The 21,396-nt window shown below is 39.2% G+C and overlaps 1 protein-coding gene across 3 annotated transcripts in view; it reads right to left on the bottom strand.

Moving 5' to 3' along the window:
• The window catches only part of TRIM44 (tripartite motif containing 44), a 1,245,326-nt gene that overhangs the window by 1,147,270 nt on the left and 76,660 nt on the right, over positions 1–21,396 (bottom strand). The gene's annotated exons all lie outside the window — the stretch shown is intronic.

The following is a 21,396-nucleotide window of genomic DNA, read 5'->3' as shown; positions in this document are numbered from 1 at the left end:
GGAATTTGAGGCAAAATCCAAGGTGGGCCTTGAGCTAAGTTCTTTAAGATTGGTACCAGTGCTGGCGTGGCCAGTCTGGAGCAATCAGAATCATCTGTTTTTTCTTGTCTGGCTTTTAGGAGTACCTTTGAAATGAGAGGCAGAGGTGGGAAGGCATAAACATTTAGGTTTTTCCAGCTGAACGAAAGAGCATCCACTTTCCAAGCTTGTGTGACAACTCCTTGTGCAGAATTTTTGTAGTTGGCAATTCAGTGGTGAGGCAAAAAGATCTATGTCTGGGCACCCCCATTTTTGCATTATCATGCTGAAGGCCTGTGGATTTAATTTCCACTCGTGAGGATCCATGACGTTTCTGCTTAAGTCGTCTGCCAGAGTGTTTTTCTTTCCTGGCAGGAATTGTGCTTGCAGATGAACTTGATAGGTGAGAGCTGTGTTCCACAAGGTCATGGCTTGTCTGCATAGGGGGTAAGAATGAGTGCCCCCTTGTTTGTTTATGTACCACATTACTGTGGTGTTGTCTGTCTTCAGTAGTAATTGTCCTGGATGCAGAAGATCCTTGAAAGCTGTAAGGGCATTTTGTACAGCCAACATCTCTTTTTGAGTGATGTGAAGATGCATTTGGTCTGTGGTCCATTTGCCCTGAATACATTTTCCTGCCATGTGTGCTCCCCAGGCGTAATCCGAAGCATCTGTTGTTAAAGTCTGCCTGGCTGTGGGAAGAATGAAAGGCTGACCCTTGTTGAGGTGACATGCCTGTGCCCACCATCGAAACTCCTGTTGTAGGCAGGGAATTAGTGGTATTACGGTTTCCAAGCTGTGAGAGTGTTGAGACCAAACACCTTTTAGGTACCATTGTAATTTTCTCATATGCAGTCTTGCATATGAAATTAGTAGAATGCAGGATGCCATGAATCCCAAGGCCTGCAGAATTTTTCTTGCAGGGAGTTGGGGGTTTGTTGCTATCAACTGAAAATACTGAGTCAGTTGTCCTTGTTTGTCTGGCGTGAGATAAGCCATCTGGGCCGTTGTATTTAAGCTGGCACCCAGGAATATTATCTCTTGTGAGGGCACTAGTTTTGATTTCTTTTCGTTTACTGTGTACCCTAGGCAACTTAACAATATTTTTACGAACGCCAGATGCTGTAGAAGAATGTCCTTGCTCTCTGCTTGAATCAGGCAGTCGTCCAGATATGGATATATTTGAATTCCTTTTTGTCTGCAAAATGCAATTACTGGTGCCAGGCACTTTGTGAAGACCCTGGGCACAGTAGATAAGCTAAAGGGCAGTGCAGAGAATTGGTAGTGCATTGAACCAGCTATGAATCTGAGGTATCTTCTGCAATTTTGTCTGATAGTTACATGCAGGTATGCCTCTTTGAGGTCCAAATTAACAAGCCAAGCTTTCTTGCCCAACATAGGAAGGAGCTGTTGTAGTGTCAACATTTTGAATTTCGGAACATCCAGGTAAGTATTTAGAATAGAAAGGTCCAGAATGGGTCTCCAGGCTTTGTCCTTTCTGGGGACCAGGAAGAGTCTTGAGTAAAATCCTTGTCCTTTTTGAATAGCTCTCATGTCCATGAGGGCTGTAATTTGTTTTTGTGCCTCTGCCCATTGATTTTGTGGCAGGTCTGGCATTCCTTTTAGCCTTGGAAAAATGTGAAAGTGGAACCTGTAACCTTGAGACACAATATTCAGCACTCATTTGTCTTGGGTGATTGCTTGCCAGTTTTAAGAAAAAAGTGCTAGTTTCCCACCCTAAGGGAGCTGCCAAAAGGGAAAAGTTTGGCATTGGAAGGGGGAAGTCATTGGGACCGTTTCCTGTAAGGTTGTGACTTGTCCTCACCTTCTTTTGGGGTTGAAGCACCCCACTGTCGTGGTCTGTAAGAGCCTTGTGGCTGAGATCTGCCTCTTGGGCGTCTGTATCTGCCTCTTTGTGGCCTGTCTGACACTGGAAAGGACCAATTTTTCGTAGGCCTATTCCTGCTGAATCGTGGTGGCTGTACCTGTAAGAAATCCTTCACTGACTGCATAGATTTTGCCTTATCCTCCATTTTCTTTAATACCTCTTCTGCCTTAATACCAAATAAATTATCTTGCTGCAAAGGAGCATCCAATAATTTTGCCTTAACATGATCTGGTAAACTTTGTTCTTTCAACCAAGCATGCCTTCGAATCACAGGTCCTGTAACTGCTGCTCTAGAAGAAGCTTCTAATGAATCAAAACCACATTGCAAAGTATGCTTTCCCACTTGTTCAGCTGCATGTAATAAATCCTGCATTTCCTTATAATCAGGTTGTTCTGCATTTGTACTCATTTTCTGTTTTGAGACAGTAAATATTGTTGATATTTAAGCATGTGAAACTGGCAATTTAAAGCCCTCACTGTCAAAGTTGCAGAGGTGTAGACTTTCTTCCCCCATCTGTCTTAATACTCTAGAATCCCTATTGGAGGGAACTGGATTTTTAGCCAAGGAAGCCTTTACCCCTTTGGGACATTGGGAAATAGTTTCTGGGTCAGCAACAGGGTTTTTATAAAAAAATTTGTGAGAGTCAGGGACTCTGTAAGTACCTGTCTGGCTTGATTGGAGCTGGGGGTAAAGAATCAAGATTTAAACTGGATTCAGAGAACACAAAATCCACAATGTCCAACACTGGCGGAATAGCAAGGCGCCTGTGCTGAGGCAATAAAAGAAAATCTCTGAGCCTTTTCTTGGATTCTGAGTAATCCTGGCCCTCCCAATGGAAATTCTCCCTCATGGTATGTAAAGTTTCCCCAAAAGAGTAATCCTCAGGAGGAGAGGCTGAAGGAATTAATTCTTCAGCATCAGAGTCCTCATAGGGGGGTAAAGAATATCCCTGGTCTGAACAGGAATCAAAATAAATAAAAACCTGATCAGAGGAATCATAATCTGTATCCTGCCTAGGCCTTTTATCAGGAGGGGGATGGGAACCCCTGATCAGAGTTATCAAGTCTTCGGCCATTTTGAGCATCTGTTTTTTAGGCATGGAGGCCTGTCCAGGTGAATGTTGTGCCTGCTTCTTAGTCTTTAAAGTAGTTTTAGTCTTGGCTGTAGGTGCAATGGTAAGTTGTGTAGGCCTGAAAACACCCTCAGAAGCCGATGCCTGCTTAGCGGCTCTGGACCCATCTGAAGGGTTAATCTCCGTTGGCCCAACACCTTCAGTATCCAGAGGCCTAGGCACCTCCACGTGGGAGTCAGTCGCGGCCTGTGGTTCTGAAGTAGCAGGTGTCAAGGGCTGCGAAATTGCCTCACTGAAAACCGGAGAACCAGCGACTGGCCTAGAAGAGACTATCAGTTTTTGGCCTTGGGTGCCTATCCTTATCTTTGCGTTTTTTGTACATTCCAGTCGTCGGTTGTTCTGACGGCATTGTATAATTAAACCTTCAGCCAAAATAATGGCGAGCAAAATCAAACAGACGTTTAACAGTGCGTTTGTTAAATCTAGCACAAAACCGACAACTAGTGATGTTGTGATCTGGGCCTAGGCATGGAATACAGTAAGAATGTAAATCCTTATGAGGTATTTGCTTCCCACAAGAAATACAATTATTAACTTTTACTGACATCGGTCTGAGGCAAGAAAAAGTTTCCTCAATGGGGTACTTTGCTTTATTGAAGACTTCGGTTCTGAAATCGAATTTGATATCTCAGGAGTCGGCCGACCGGCACTTGCGAACTGCTTTTGCTTTGAGCACTGAGTGGCAAGAAAGACTGAAGAAAATGGTGTCGGCTGCATCTTATATACCTCTGGCGCACTGACGTCAGGGAAGAGGCGACAGCAACCAACGCCGGACCAAGACTTTGGAACTCTGGCCGACTGCTGGACCGCTTGACGGCAGGATAACCCAAGTGTAATGACTGCAGCAGTGAAACACGATGAACATCCCGAAAAGGCAAACTGGTTCGGTACAAACAGTATCTAATCAGGCACGGTAAAAGGAAAGATAGAAAGTTACACAATGAACACTTGTTGTTTAATTTTTGGTCTCCAAAATTTTACTGTTTTCTATCATCAGAAATGGAATAAGGAAAACTTATCCAAATGTGGCAATAGAGCTTGCTAGAAAAAAAAAACTTGGGAGATACAAAAAGTGTCCATAAAGACTACAAAAATGAAGTTTACTGGAATTCAATATATGGAGATTAAAACAGATGTGGTCAGGACAGCTGTTAATGACTGCCCAAAAAAAAAGTTAAGTATTTAAATACCATAAAACCCAAGTGGAAGAATCACGAGGTATCCTAGTAAAGTTATGTGCAACTCCTAGGGCTAAGCAGGAAGCCTGGAGGAAATTGGGCCTGGACACCGGGGAACTTCCCCTACTCATAGCATATGGAGATTCTATTGTTGGTGAGTAAGTGAAAAGAAATAGTAACACTTTACTAAAAGATGACTGAGAATCTTAGCAATAAATTTTAATAGTATAGAAAAACATTAAAAGAAGAATAGGCATTTTAGAATGGTGTGCATTTCTTGATACGCATATAATTATATTAGAAGTTATAAGAATGTTAAAAGAAAAAGTAAGGTTATAAACGGAAAAATTATGGGGGTGATAGCTAGAATATGGAGAAAGATGCACGTTCAGGTATTGCAATGTTATGTAAAGAAGCAAAAAAAGTTTTATATCATACAATTACAGAGTTAGGTGGAACAATAGTAATAGATATAATAATGAAAAAAGATATGTGTAGAATTACTGCAATTTATGCCCATGTTACAATGAAAGAAACAGAAGTAATTATTAAAAAGATTCTGAACTACGTAGGAGTAAATATGGAAATAATATTAGTGTGAGACTAATTGTGATTTAAGACAAAAGAAAATATAGGAAGTGATTTTAAGAAGGTATATGAAATAAAAAAAATGAAAAGTTATATATATGTGATGAGAAACAATGGACTTAGAAATTAGATGAAAACGGAAATAGCTTATTTTGTAATACCTGATAGTCTAAAAAATAGTACAAAAAGGAATAAAGGAAACAGGATTTTCAGATCATTTAGCTATATAGGTATATGAGCAAGAAAAGGAAGGATATATAAGATTGCTTAAAGAAATTAAGAGGCTTAACGAAACAGATTTAGATAACGAAGGAACAGAACAGATTAACCAATTATGGAAGGATCATGTAAACGTGAGAATTTTTATTAAAATTGGACATATTGGTGGATAAGTTTTAAGAAAAAAATATAAAAAATGCGTTTTACAATATCAAGTAATGAGAAAGAGAAAAGAAAATTAAATATAAGCAACAAAATCAGGAGGTGTTTAAAGATATAACAGAAAACAAGATACTTATTTCTGAAAAGGAGAAGAAGATATATGAAATGAATCAGGAGAAAATCAAAAATGTTGTATAAGCAAGGATATAGTTTCCAGGGAATGAAAGAATAGGTGGCACCACATTTAAACAAAACTGTTAGAGAAAATGAGAGAATAATAAGGGTATTGAAAAAAGGAGAGAGAGGGAATATGCCAAAACAAATACATGAGGTAATAAGGAAGTATATAGAGAATATATTTAAAAAAGAGATTTAGAAGAAAATGTTTTAACTTTCCATTTCCGCTCAAGTGAAGTGGATCATAAGAATATGGAAAACAATAAGTGTAGAAGAACTTAATATAATTTTAAAGGAATTAGATATGGAAAAGCTACAGGAATAGACGGTATTGAGTATCATACATATTACAATATGGAAAAATGGCAAAAAGTGTGTTTTGTGGAGGTATTAAATGAAAGGTTGGAAAAAAGGAATAATGAACAAAGAAATATGTACAAGGGTTATGAAATGTATATGGGAAAAAGAGACAGAGGCTATAAGTAATTGGAGACTAATAGTGTTGAAACATACAGATTACAAAATATTTATGAGGATAATACGGAAAAGATTAAGAAATAGTGTGGATACATTACTTGATGACATGATTACTCATTAAAAAGGTAAAGAAAGTCCATATTTATTATGGATATTGATAGAGGTGATAGACAATGTTATACATAGAGAGGCAGAGACTAAAGTTATGGTAGGAGACAAAGTAAAGCATTTGACAGAATATAATATAATGTTTTGTGGGATATATTAAGAAATTATACATGATAACATAATTAAAATATCGGCGCTGGTGTTTGAGAACAACAACATGAGAATGCTATTAAATGGGTGGTTAAGTGATGAAATAAAAAACAGAATGTGGGATAAGGCAGGGATGTTCAGCCAGCAGTATTTTGTTTGCATTCGTTATGAATGCAGTTATTAGTAAAATGAATAGAGGGTTGAGAATAGCAAGATACAGAATAACAAAAACAATTCAAATTCCTACAATATTTACGTATGCAGATAATAGTTTTAGTTTTCTAGCCAGATTCTTAATTTTAGCACTTGTATCTGCTTCTTTGTGCTCAACACTGGTTCAAGAACTGTCGTAAGCACTAAATAAGCTACAAATTACTAAAGCACTCAACCTTCCTCATTACCTAGAGGATAACAGTTTTTTTGTACTCATTTTCTTCAGTTGCTTAGAGGGAAGCAGCTCTAGTACTTACTTCCCTCACTTGTCTAGAGGAAATTAGTGATTACCCAGGCATGTCCAAGGGACAGCTCCCAGTGTTCTCTCCTGTCTACCTGATGAATTTGGGCATCTTGGGGCAATGTAGCAATTGCCTCATGTACACTGACAACCCTCTCCTCCTTCCACCCAACATTACAATCTGTGAGAGATAAACTTATCTAGCCAAACTGGAGGCAAAGCTCTTTCAAAACAAGACTGAATTTGTCAGTCAAGAAGAGAAGGTAAACACTTGCACCACACCTCACTCATCACATAGTCCCACTAAACCTACACCACCAAAACCCACACACAGAAACACAAACATTCATGGAGGCTCTCAATAATAATCTGCCCAAGCAACAGAGACCTCCAAAGCAGAAAAGCAAGCAACCACCACCCTTCAACACAACCCAAAAGACAAACAACTCACAGACTCAGTGTGCCACTCAACCACAGCCCATAAGGCAAAACAAAGTACCCAACACATCAGTGATAAGTGACTCTATAGTCAGGTACACTGATGTTCCACTCACCAGAATAGACAAAGAGAAGGTTACTGTTAGCTGCCTGTCGGGTGCCAGGATCAGGCACATAACCCAAGCACTCAGGTCACTCCAAAACAAGTACAAATATGACTCAGTCACTGTCAATGTTGGTGTGAACAACCTGAGATGTACCTCCCTGGACTACATAAAAGACATGGAAGAGCTCTACGATCTTGTAATCCAGGCAGGTATGACCCTAGCCTTGAGTAGCATCCTACCTTCACCTAGAATGATACTGCAATACAAGGACAAAATGATTAATTTCAACAACTGGCTAAGCTTCTGGTGTCATTCTAAGGGGATCCAGTATCTGTCTGCCCGGGACGACATGGTTGACAGGGCTCAATGCTTTTCCAGAGATGGTCTGCACCTGTCGCCCCTGGGATTCCGGATACTGGCTAAGGCTCTTAATGCTCTATAGTGCCTTTTTTAGGCAAGGTTCAAAGGACAAACCCACCACTGTAATAGGTACAGTCAAGCAAAAACCGAGGGTAATGCTACTCAATGCTAGAAGTCTAAACCTCAAAATGCACTCACTCGAGGCACTCCTTAAAATGGTTAACATCTATATCTGTGCAGTGACTGAAACCTGGTTCAAGGCTCCAGAGAACACCCCTGCATTACCAGGCTATAACTCGTACCATACCTTTTGGCCATCTAACCTGGACCGGAACACCAAAGGCAGAGGTGTGTCCATATTCATTAAGGATATCTACACGTCCAGGCTAGTTGCCCAAAATAAGGCATCCAAAATTATCCAAAGTGCAACTAACTCTGGGCAAAACTGCAATCCAAATTGTACCTTGCTACAGATCCCCCACCATGCCCCAGGATTCCCACTCCTCTTTTCTTGATATACTGGAAAATATTAGGGTTCAACCAAACACCCTAATAATGGGCGATTTCAACTACCCCACCATTACCTGGGAAAACTACTCATGCACCAGCACTTTCGCTCAACACTTCCTAGAATTCATACAATACCCTGGATCAACTTATCCACACCCCTACCAAAGGCAGCAATATCCTAGACCTAGTCATTACCAACATGAGTGACCGGTGTTCTGCACCTGAAGTCACATCCTCATTGTTCAGATCTGACCATAAGTTAATCATCATAGATATCCAGATCCCGTGCCCACCCCCCATTAAAGAAACCACTGTAAAAAATTTCTCCAAAGCCAACTTCATGCTTCTTAAGACAGAAGTGGCAAACTTCACGACACCCATGCAGATGGACAATACAGTTATGACTGTTGAATCCTACATGAATGCACTCTATAAGCACTTACACAAGTGCATGAATCGTGCTATCCCTAACAGAACCAAGACGCTATCCTCCCAAAAAAGGAAGCCAATCTTGTGGTCCCCTGCTATAAACAAACTCTACAACAAAATGAAGAAACTGTTGCAAAAGACAGTAAAAACCCATGAGCTGAGGAGCCTCAGTAAGAAGCTGAGATCCCTCATAAAATCCTCCAAAGCTAGTTATGAAAACAAGATTGCCACAGATTCTAAGGACAACCACAAAGCATTCTATAGCTATGTCAAGAATCTCAAGGGCAACACCCAAATCTGTTATGAGTTGCAGCACAATGGAACAAAAATTACAGAACCAACCGATATCGCCATCACCCTGGCTGATAGGTTCAGTGCTAACTTTACCCCCCACCTCACTCCCTAAAGGGACCCATATCCATACCAGAAGAATGTAGAGCCCCTGAAATCACAACTGAGCAAGTAAAAATTGCACTCTCCAAAGCCAAGAACACAGCATCCATGGGACCAGACAACATCTCAGGTTGCGTTCTACAAGAACTTCACACACACACCTATGCCCCATGTTCAATCATAGCCCCATGTCAGGCTTTGTACTCACTGAATGGTGCACTGCAACAGTTATACAACTCCACAAAGGGGGTGCCACCACGGACCCAGGGAACTATCGCCCTATTAGCTTGATGAGCCTAGTCTGCAAGGCCATGGAATGTATCATCATGGAACTCAAACAAAGACAATGGTAACCTCCAAACTCTAGATCCCACCCAGTTCGGGTTCATGAAAGGCAGATCATACCTCCTGAACCTGACTGACTTCTTTGAAACAGTCACCAAAGCTGTAGACAAGGGTAAGGCAGTTCACACAGCCTATCTTGACCTCTCCAAGGCTTTCAATACCATCCCCCTTCTGGTATTACAGATAAACTCACTAAACTGGGTATAAATCCATACGCCACAAGATGACAGAACCTACACTGTAAAAGTTGCAGACTCCAGTTCTGACTTCAATCCAGTGACTGACAAGTGGAGTACCACAGGGTTCAGTCTTGGGTCTCTAATGTTTGGTATCTACTTTTCTGAAGTACGGGCTAACACAGACGGCCTCTGGCTGACTAAGTTTCAGATGACTGCAAATTGGGTGCCACAGTAGAGTCCACAAACAATGTAGACATCCTACAGAAGGGCCTCACTGAGGCAGATGACTGGTGTCAGAGCCATGGCCTCAAGCTCAATGCCAAAAAGTGCATTGTCATCCCCTTTGGTAAAAACTCTGTACCCATGAACTACCACATAGGCGGCCGTCCACTTAATGCCGAAGGTGTGATAAGAGACCTTGGTACTCAGGTGGACAGTAGTCTCTCCTTTGATAATCACATCACCACAGTAGTCAGGAAATCCTTCTACATGGCACACCTCATCATGAAAGGGTTCTCAACCAGGAAAAAAGAGGTCACTGTTCCCCTCTACTTAGCTCTCATTACACCAATTGAGTACAACCACCCTTTTGAAATGTACCTCACAAGACACCTAAAACAGCTGGAAAAGCCACAGAAGTACCTCACAAAGAGGATTACAGGACTCAAACAGATGCCTTACACTGACCATCTCAAAAAACTCCAGCTTTACTCCGTAGCATATCGCCTACTCCGAGATGATCTCTACCTAACATACAAAGCTATCTCAAACCCAGAGCTGTTGAACATGCTACACCTAAAGAAATCCCAATCCCTCCCAGATACATGCTCTAGGGACCGAAACCTTGTCACCACAATTAACAGAATATGCTGGAGGGATAGATTTCTGTCCCAGAGACTTCCTATCCTCTGGAACACGCTACCTATCTATGTCAGGCAGAGATCCTCATTAGCACTCCAAGAAAAATCTTGATGAGTGGATGGGAAATAGGAAATTCACCCCGGGGATAATTTCTGTGGCTCTGCTCGACAGGGGCACAGGAAAATAACATTCTTGGGTTGAAAAAGCCAAGGAACCTCATTGGCTAGGCTTACATGGGCCTTTGGGCCGATAAGACTACTACCTACCTATGAGCCTATGAAACTATGAAAGGGTGCAAGAAGGGATTAGAAGGTTAAACAAGTACTTAAAATGCTCATCTTATGTACAAACAAAGATAAAAGTAAAGGCATTGGAACAACAGACAGTATAGAAGGGATTCGATTCAATAATAAGATTACAGATATTTTAGAAATACAGTTTGGGATGAATAAGTACATGGAAAAACAGTAGGAAAAAACTATACAGAAATTAAAGGAAGTTTGCATATTTTGGAGATCATATAAACTGTCATATAACAGAGTATATTTGATCAATTCCATTTTTAGGTAAAAATTGCTCATTTAGCAGGTGTTTATATTTTACCATCCAAGTATGAAAAATAATTGTGCATTGTATTTTCTTTTACATGGGGATCGAGGTTGAATCCTATAAGAAGAGGGATTCTATATGTTAAAAAAGATGGAGGACTAGGATTAATCAATCTAAATGCACATATAGCTTAGTCTTGGTAGGGTTAGAAGATGAACATAAGAATTTAATAAATCTTATAATGAAAAATAAATATAAGGATTTGTGGGAGAAAATAACTTTTGGGAAAAGATGGAAAGATTTAGTAAATGAAGACATGAGACAGTATCAGATACATTTTTTGGGGAAATTTAATATAAAAATGTAGGAAAAAAATAGTAAAGAATGGTATGCTAATACAATGAATGCAAATTATTATATATACCCATGGAGCCATTTAGGAAATGAAGAAAAAAATGCGATTAAGGTAACATTCGCATGGAGCAGAAAAAAATTACGAATGCAATGATTTTATGTGGAGACTAACAATAGGAAAAATTGCCTGTCAAAGCTAATATGCCTTATAAAAAATTCAAGAGAGGGTGTGTCATTAGGGTCTATATTACCACATCGAAAGGACAAGTCAACGAACGCCTGTTCACCAACCAATAAACAGTGAATGTTTTCCTAGGGGAAGAAATCGCTTGGCCATCATCATGAATTTGCCCTTCTTTCCACAGCAGTGCAATCTCGGAGTTGGTATATTTAGCTGGGGGGCACAGCCTCCACATTGGTGGGCTGTGGCCCCCCACTTTGATAGGTTTGGAATCCTGTCCCGTTTCTGCTTGACCAAGCAATTTTCCCCTAGGAAAAAATTTGGTGAAGTGGCACTTTGCAAAAATGATTGGACAGCAAACAGGCATTTGCTGACTTGTGATTTTGATGTGGTAATACAGACCCGTGTCATTATTGTAGGGAGTCTGAGACAATGGAGCATGCATTTTTTTTGTTGTTCAAGAGTAAAGGAATTATGGAAAAAAGTATGTAAAGATAAGATATTGAAAAGTTTTCTAAGTGTTGTAGATATAAATATGAACATGTTGCAATACGGGTACTATGGTAATAAAAAAACAAAAAGATGAAAGGGACTGATAAAAGACTGTTTTATGTTCTCTGGACAATATGTAATGAGAGACTGAATGAAATAAAGTTTAATGGTAAATGGGTACTGTCTGAAATTTTGAAAAATACATTTTTTGTTGTGGAAAAGAGTGGGGGGGATAATTGAGATACAGGAAATTGTTTTATATGTTAGATAAAAATATAAATACTTGTAAATAATGTACAGTGTGTAAATAATGTTTATAAGTCGTATTGCAATAAATAACCCTTACTCTTTTTTCAAGCTGGGCCACTGTGGAGCTTCCTGCTTCCGGTCCAAGCGCTGTGATGGCTCAGAGAAGCAGGAAGGAGTATGGCAGACATGACTGTATCAGAAGAACTGTATGAGTGCAGATTCTGGTGAGCAGTTTGTAGGACAAGAGGGAGATGGAAGGATATGCTGGGTTAGAAGTCAGTCTGCCTTCGCAAAAGGAAGAGGTGGAGAAGGCGGTGCCACGAGAGCCTGTGCCAGCATGCAGTGAGAAGGGAGAGGTGTATTGTGAAGAGAAGTGTGAAGGTGGTCGTACCTTCACAAGATTTAAAGTTATTTTTCAGCAGCTGCTGCTCGAGGTGGAGGACGAGTCACAAATAGGATGCAATATTACACCCCTACAATCGGGGGGGGGGGTTGTGGAATGTTTATCTGCAGGATTTAATTAATTAAACTGAGCCGGAAAGTGAGAAGGCAATTTTATGGGGTGATATTGTGGAGAAAATTCAAGAAGTAATGGAGAAATTGATAAGAGAGAAGAAGTCATCGTATGTAGAATCAGTGAAACAGACAGCAGAAAGGGAAGATAAGAAAATGGAATTAAGGAGAAAAAGGATTTAGTAAGAATAAGTTGTAAAGCTGAGAGAGAGATGAACATGTATGACACTTGGAATAGCATAACAGCACTGCTGGGGATTTCACCTAAAGAGGTAAGAGCATTCATTCATATTAATAGATACTTTTGTGACATTCTATTTGAATCAGGACAGTACAAGGAGACATTTTTGGAACAATACAAACTAAAGAAAAACTGTAACCCATGAAACTTGTATATTATGCAAACATTTAATACAGAGACAAAAAAGAAAAATTATGTTCAGTTTTGGACTGAAGTAGAAAAAGAATCACTAAAAGACCATTTAAAAACTGCATGTACAGATATTATGGACATTACAAAATTTAAGATAATAGAGGTTTATGGACTGGAGTCAGGAGTGTTGTGTTGTATTAAAAATGGAAAATGAAAGGATAGTACATACTGCAAATAATATTCATTTAGAAGGAAAGGAGGGTACTGTAAAATATTGGGGGCAACTAAAAACTTTTGTGGAAGAAGTGATCATTTAGTTAACAACTGTGACAAAAAATGTTATATTTGTGGCAAAGTGGGCATGATGCAAAAAGATGCGAACTGAAATGTTTTAAATGTGATAAAACAGGTCACTTATGGATGGATTGTACAGAAAATACAAGAGAATACAAGGAGAAAGTGTGTAGAAAGCATGCGAATGAGCAAGAGATACAAGGAGGAGGAAGAAACAGATCAAGAAAAAGAATAAGAGCAGAAGATAACAGTCAATAACGAGCCCGTAGAAAGCACAGAAGTAAAAAATTAAAAGGTAGAAACAGAAGGGCATGAAGTAATCATAGAAACAAGTGAAGAAGAAGAAATTAGTTGGAGAGTGGTTAATGGAGGGAAAAATTCTACTGGGAAAAGGGTAAAAGACGGGAAGATGAAATTTCAAGTATTGAGTATGAAAGAAAATTAAGGCAAAGGGTAAAGAAAGGGAAAATAAATCAATAACAGAAGAGCTGAGAATTTCAGCTATAAATCTGAACAGTATAAATAATATAAAAGGATGACTAAGTACATTGGAATGGTGCACAACACCCGATATGGATATTACTATACTGGAAGATACAAGAATTTTAAAAGAAGAGGTTACAAGTAGAAAAGTCACAGGGAGGTGAAATTATATGGAATATATACAAAAAGCAACATGCTCAAGTACAAGAATATTATGTAAAAATTCAATAGGAATTTTGGATTTTTCTTTGTTTATACTGGGTAGAGTAAAAGTTGTAAATGTGAGATGGAAGAGGCAAACTTATAGAATTATAGCAGTGTATGTTTATGTGACAAAGAAAGTGAGGGGATGTTTAAAAAATCAGATTACATAACTGTAAATATGAATCTAATATTAGTGGGGAATTTTAACTGCGATTATAGACGAAAAGAAAAGAGGGTGGTGATGTGAAAATAATGTCAGAAATAATTAAAAGTGGAAAATTATATACAGTGGATATAAAAGTTTACACACCTCTGTTAAAATGCCAGATGTTTGTGATATAAACAAATGAGACCACAATAAATAATTTCAAGACTTTTCCCACCTTTAATGTGACCTATAACCTGTACAATTCAATTGAAAAACAAACAAATCTGTTAGGAGAAAAATATAAAAAACATACAATAAGCTGGTTGCTTACGTGTGCACACACTCAAACTAATACTTTGTTGAAGCACTTTTAATTTAATTACAGCAGTCTTCTTGGGTACACACCTTCCATCAATTAGAGAGACTCTGATTAACCCCAAGTAAAGTTCAGCTGTCCTAGTAGGATTTTCCTGACATTTACTCAGTTGTGCCTGCTACAGCAAAAGCCATGGTTTGCAGACAGCTTACAAAGTATCAAAGGGAGCTCATTGTTGAAAGGCATCAGTCAGGAGAAGGGTATAAAAAATTTCCAAAGCATTGGATATACCATGGAACACAGTGAAGACAGTCATCAAAAAGTGGAGAAGATATGGGACAACAGTGACGTTGCAAAGAACTGGACATCCCTCCAAAACTGATGAAAGGACAAGACAAAAACTGATCAGGGAGGCTGCCAAGAGACCTACAGCAACAATGAAGGAGCTGCTAGAATTTCTGGCAAGCACTGTTCGTGTACTACATGTGACAACAATCTCTCATATTTTCCATATGTCTGGTAGGGCTGCAAGACAGAAGCCTTTTCTTATACAGAAAAACATCCAGGCCCAGCTAAAATTTGCAAAACAATACATCAAGTCTCCCAAAAGCATGTGGGAAAATGTGTTATGGTCTGATGAGACCAAGCTTGAACTTTTTGGCCACAATTCCCAAAGGTACATTTGGCGCAAAAACAACACTTTGCATCACCAAAAGGCAGTATCATGCTTTAGAGTTGCTTTTCTTCAGCTGGAACTGGCTTTAGTCAAGAATTACGAACAGTTCCAAATACTAGTCACTTTTGGCACAAAACCTTAACATGTCTGCTAGAAAGCTGAAGATGAAGAGGAATTTCACCTTTCAACATGACAATGACCCCAAGCATACATCCAAATCAACAAAAGAATGGCTTCACCAGAAGAAAATTAAAGTTTTGGAATGGCCCACCCAGAGCCCAGACCTAAACCCAATAGAAACTATGTGGGGTGACTTGAAGAGGGCTGTGCACAAGAGATGCCCTCACAATCTGACAGATTTGGAGCGCTTTTGCAAGGAAGATTGGGGAAATATTGCCAAGTCAAGATATGCCATGCTGATAGACTCCTACCCAAGAAGACTGAATGCTGTAATTAAATCAAAAGGTGCTTTAACAAAGTATTAGTTTAAGGGTGTGCACACTTGTGCAACCAGCTTATTGTAAGTTTTTTTTTTTTTTTTTTTTTTTTTTTTTAATATTTCCACCCCCAAACAGATCTATTTGTTTTTCAATTGAATTGTACGGGTTTATAGGCCACATTAAAGGTGGGAAAAGTTTTGAAATGATTTATTAAGGTCTCATTTTGGCATTTTAACAGGGGTGTGTAAACTTTATATATCCACTGTATATGGAACAATAAACAGTGGACGTACAGAAAGAACAATTTAACAACTGCGAATTACTGTTTCAGAAAGTCTAAAAATTATATAAGAAGGTACAAGAGTTACAAGATTTTCAGATCATTTGGCAATTTGGACAGAGATTCAAGAAAAAAAGGATATAGAAAAATAGGCAAAGGTATTAATAGAATAAATGAAAACGATTCAGCCAAGGAAAAACAGAAGGGTTTAAGCAATTATGGAAAGATTGTGTAGGCATGAGAGAATTTTAAAACAAATGGACATCTTAATGAATAAGTTTCAAAGAAGATTATAAGATTTTTTTGGAATGGTAAAATTTAAGAAAAGAGAAAACAAATATAAATTAGAAAGCAAATATGTTTTTAGAGATTTACTAAGAAATAAGAATGAATTTTTCAATTGAGAAAATGAAATATATGAGATGAATCAAGAGAAGATTAAAAAGATGATGTTTAACAAAGTAAAGTTGCCATTATGGTTAAGGTGTTTACCTTACAGACACAAGGTGCAGGGTTTGATTTTCACATGGCTAGGCTTAAAATGGTCCAAAAGGGTAGTTAGTCTAGTACTAATCTATGAACCTATAAAAAAAGGGGGGAAGAAATGGCAGCTTATTTGAACAAAACAGTAAAAGAAAACATAAGAATTGTAAGAAAATTAAGTAATGAGAGCGGAGAAAGTGTCAAAAGTCAATAAGAAATAATGAATGTAATAATATATACAAAAGACATTCATATAAAACTAAGTTAAAATTTTAACAAAACAGGATAATGAAGATTTAGAAAAAGAACCATTGGAAGAAGTGAATAATATATTAAAAGTAGTAAATGTAGAATCGGTTGTTTATGCAGTTTCAATGAATTAAGTGTTGCCATGGTTAAAAGAGGAAAATAAGTCATCAAGAAGTACAACAATGAAAGAAAAATACAAGAAAATATGGTGCATGATGAAGTTAAGAAAGTGTGAATGGGGAAATGAGGAGATAAAAGTTTATCAAGAAAAAAGTTTGTTAGAGAAAACAGGTAATATACAGCATAATAGGAAACAATGCCATTTAACATAATGAATAAGTACAACTGCGTTTCTCCATGGGAAAATTATGAGGAAGAAAAAGAAAAAGCCATGCATATGTGATTACAGTGGTATAAAATATGGAGAATGTAGAGATTTTCTATGGAGATCATCAATAAGGAAATAACCAGTGAAACTGAATATGCCATATAAAAAATAAAAAAATAATGTACAATTATTTGTGCTGAAGTCGAAACAGAACATGTTTTTAAGATATAAAAAGGTGAAGAAATTACAAGAAAATTTACGTGAAAATAATATCCAGGAAGGTATAGAGTCTGGATATGTTGGAATATGGACTATTCCAGTAGGAAAGAAAATGGGAATATGTACAAAAAAAACGACAAAGATGTTTTAATGGGAAATTGATATTAGCAGAGACAGTACAGTTGTGTAAAATCGGACCATAAAAGTAGATGTCCTTCCCTTCATTGTTGCAGTATTCTTTACATTTGGGAATCCCTGCCTAGGGTAGCCCAACGTCCAGCCAGTATACCAAAGCATTAGGTTGATTTAAGGTACACTGTACATCAAACAAACTCCTTGTGTAGCATACGGCATAAAACTGATGGCCGGATGTGCCAACCTCAAAACTGAAAGCCCCAGTAGGAACGCCAGGCCAAGGAAAACCATGAGGTATCGAGTTCATCCAGAAGAGAAATGAACCAGGGGGAGGACGGAGCGAGCAAATACTGTAACAGTGAAGGGAAGGGCATCTACCATTATGGTAAGATTTTACACAGCTGTATTATGTCCTTCTATATAACTGTTGCAGTATTCTTTACATTTAGGACACTGTCAATGCTCAGGAAGAAACCTGGGAGGAGGAAAGACCAGCAGAGCTCTTTAGGAAGCCATGAAGAATGGCCCTAGCAAAGTCAGGTATAGCTCTGGAGATTCCATCCAACTTGTAGTGCTTGGTAAAAGTATGCACAGAAGTCCAGGTAGCTGCCTCAAGAATAGAGTTGCTATCCAAGCCCTTAAAAAAGAACCAGATGAAGCCACAGCTCTAGCAGAATGAGTCTTTACAGAATAAGGAAGGCTCTTACCATGAAGAGAATAACAAAAAGAAATAGCTTTTGAATTCCAAGAAAAAATAATTTACTTGGTTACAGCTAATCCCAAGGACCTGGGATGAAAGGAAACAAAAAGCTGATCAGATTTCCTAATACTCTTAGTCTTATCCAAACACAATCTGAGCTGTCTATGCACATCAAACATGTGCAGCAACTTCTCACTAGCAGATTGTGGAGAAGGGAAAAAAGTGGGCAAATGAACAGACTGATTAAGGGACAACTCATTCACCACCTTGGGCATAAAAGAAGGAGTAATACTCAAGGACACCCTTGTCCTTAAAAAAACACCAAAAAAGGAGGACAAGCCATAAGGACTTGAAGCTCAGACACCAGTCTGGCAAAAGTAAGGGCCAACAAGTACAATCTTCCAAGAGCAATGTTGCAAGGAAGCTGAAGCCGCAGGCTCAAAAGCAGTCGGAGTAAATTTTCCAAAGCAAAATTAAGATCTCAGGGAGGAGGAATAGGCTTCTTGGGAGGCCTATTATGAAGGATGCTTTTAAGGACTTGTTTAGCTCCAAATCTAGAAGCTAAAGGAGGAGATAAAGGCAAACAAGCAGAGACAGCTGATTAGTGGGTCTTAAAAGAAGAATAAGCCAACCCAGCATTGAGCAATTCACTCAAATAAGAACCAAAGGAATTTCGACAGAAAGTGGATCCACGTTATAAGAGAGACACCAAACAGAAAATCTTTTTCATTTGGATAAGTAGGATTTCCTAGCCTCCTGCAGGACCCTAAGCATTTCCTCATAAAAAAGGTGACTATGTGGAATCAAAATACTACACCCACAGTGTCAGCTGAAGAGTGGGAGAATGGTGATGGATGCGGGATCCCTTGTCTTGTGTGAGCAGATCCACCCTGTGAGATAACCTGTGATGACTGCCCTTGTCTTAATGCAGAAGAAGTGGGGACCAATGCTGTCTTGGCCAAAAGGAAGTCACCAACAAGATTTCGGGAAAGTCCTGCAGAATTTTGTATAGGACTTTGGAATAAGGGGAAGGGAATCAAAATGAAACATCCTCTTCCAAGAAAAAGAGAGGGTGTGCACCTTCCACATCAGAGAACCTGGGTCTCTGACACAAAATAGAGGACATCTGTTCAGAGGGAAGGCAAAAAGATCTTCTTGAGGAGCAGTACTCCACTGTACTCCACTGGTGGACAATGTCCAGAAACACATCCCTGTGAAGCATCCACTCTTGGGACTGAGTTAAGGAACTGCTCAGAGTGTCTGCCACAGTATTTTGACCTCAAAGAAGATCCCATACCAGGAGTGCCAACTGGCAAAGAAGATAAGATCTTGCTCCACCTTTGTCGCTCTCCTACTTTGGACACAACAGAAGATTCTTTGTGAGTTCTGTTCAAGCAGCTTTATTTTCTACAAACACATCACTATAAAGGGTTACTGACTAACTTTAGCAACATGTAAACCAACAACTGTGATCATGCATGTTCTCATTCTGGCTGCTCTTACAAAATGGCACTAGGGATTGCACGTGTCTGGAATTCATACATGCATGTACAGCCTTGACATGTTTCTTAAAGATACTGCTCGCATCACTTGCATTCTTATCTACATCCTCCCTCTTTAAGAAATAGATCACACAATGATGCGAGTCTATTTAGAATTCAGAAATCACAGGTAATTCTTTGTCATGCATTACACAATATTAAGTACACACACACACATATACAATCAAGTCCACGTCGCTGCGTATTTCACACTAGGCTAATACTCGTCCACATTGTGAGACATAAAACTGGGAATTAGATTTAGCAACTAGAACGGTCTCTGCAAAATATTTGACCTGTGGAATGTCTGGAACATTTTCTGAAATGGAATCAGAATTTTTAACAAATTCTGGTATGGCAACGGTGTCTGACTCACTCTTAGATTTGAAGTCTGCATCACAGAAACAACGTTGAGATGGTGATGATGATTCTGGTACAATAAGAACATATCTAAGGTTCCTCCTATATTCCACACCCTCGGAGTCTACCAGGTAGGATCTTGGCTCAGCACAAATGCCTGTAATCTTGTCCAGTTCGATCAAAACCTTTCGTGTCTGGATTCGTACAGTCTATCTTTCCCTCAACGGACGAAGTAATCTGCTTGATCTGTTGTAACTAGACTTCTGGATATTATGTTTCTTAACCAACTGAGCATTGATGGTTTTATATTTTCTTTGGTTTAGGCTTCAATAAACTGAAGTAATGTGTAGCGTAGTTCTAGTTTGCCTGGAGTAGTATTTGAGCAGGTAAGCCAAGAATATCATCATGGGGTATGTTTCTGAGATTAAGCAAATTCAAGAACTTTGAAATTTTTCAAGAAATTTGTTTAATGAAATCTTTTTGAAAGTGAAAGGATGCCTGAGGAATGCAGAAAAAGTGTTTTGGTACCGATTTTTAAAAATAAGGGTGATGTGCAGAGATGTAGTAACTACAGAGGGATTAAACTGATCAGTCACAGCATGAAGTTATGGGAAAGAGTAGTGGAAGCTAGGTCAAGAAGTGAGGTGATGATTAATCATCAGCAGTATGGTTTCATGCCAGGAAAGAGCACTACAGATGCAATGTTTGCTCTGAGTGTGTTGATGGAGAAGCACAGAGAAGGTCAGAAAGAGTTGCATTGTGTCTTTGTGAACTTAGAGATAGCATATGACAGGGTACCCTACAGAGAAGTTGTGGTATTGTATGAGGAAGTCGGGAGTGTCAGTGAAGTATGCAAGTGTGGTACAGGATATGTACGAGGGTTGTGTGACTGCGGTGAGGTCTGCGGTGGGAGTGACAGATGCGTTTAAGGTGGAGGTGGGATTACATCAAGGATCAGCTCTGAGCCCTTTCTTATTTGCAATGGTGATGGACAGGTTGACAGACAAGATAAGACAAGAGTCCCCATGGACTATGATGTCTGCAGATGACATTGTGATCTGTAGTAAGAGTAGGGAACAGGTGGAGGAGACCCTAGAGAGGTGGATATATGCTCTAGAGAGAAGAGGAATGAAGGTCAGGAGGACTAAGACTGAATACATGTGTCTGAATGAGAGGGAGGATAGAGGAATGGTGAGGACGCAGGGAGTAGAGGTGGCAAAGGTGGATGAGTTTAAATACTTGGGATCAACAGTTCAGAGTAATGATGAGTGTGGAAGAGAAGTGAAGAAGAGAGTGCAGGCAGGATGGAGTGGGTGGAGAAGACTGTCAGGAGTGATTTGTGACAGACTAGTACCAGTAAGAGTGAAAGGGAAGGTCTACAAGAGGGTAGTGAGACCAGCTATGTTATACGAGTTGGAGACAGTGACATTAACAAAAAGGCAGGAGTCAGAGCTGAACGTGGCATTGTTAAGATTTGCACTGGGTGTGACGAGGGTGGAATCCTGTTCCCTGGGTTAAGTGGAGTAGAGAACCATGGGAGAGCTGGAACAGAAGCAACCTGAGGAGGTTTCAGTGCCATCAAAGCATTAAGCAAACCCTAATTGAAGGCATGCCACTCACTCTGTGGATCCTTAGATGTAGGAGAAACATATTTT

This window comes from Protopterus annectens, chromosome 9.part0, assembly GCF_019279795.1.
Source record: "Protopterus annectens isolate FY-2018-M chromosome 9.part0, PAN1.0, whole genome shotgun sequence".
In the NCBI taxonomy this organism is placed as follows: Eukaryota; Metazoa; Chordata; order Ceratodontiformes; family Protopteridae; genus Protopterus; species Protopterus annectens.
Note: the sequence above shows the minus strand (reverse complement) of the source record. Positions and strands in the feature narration are given on the sequence as shown.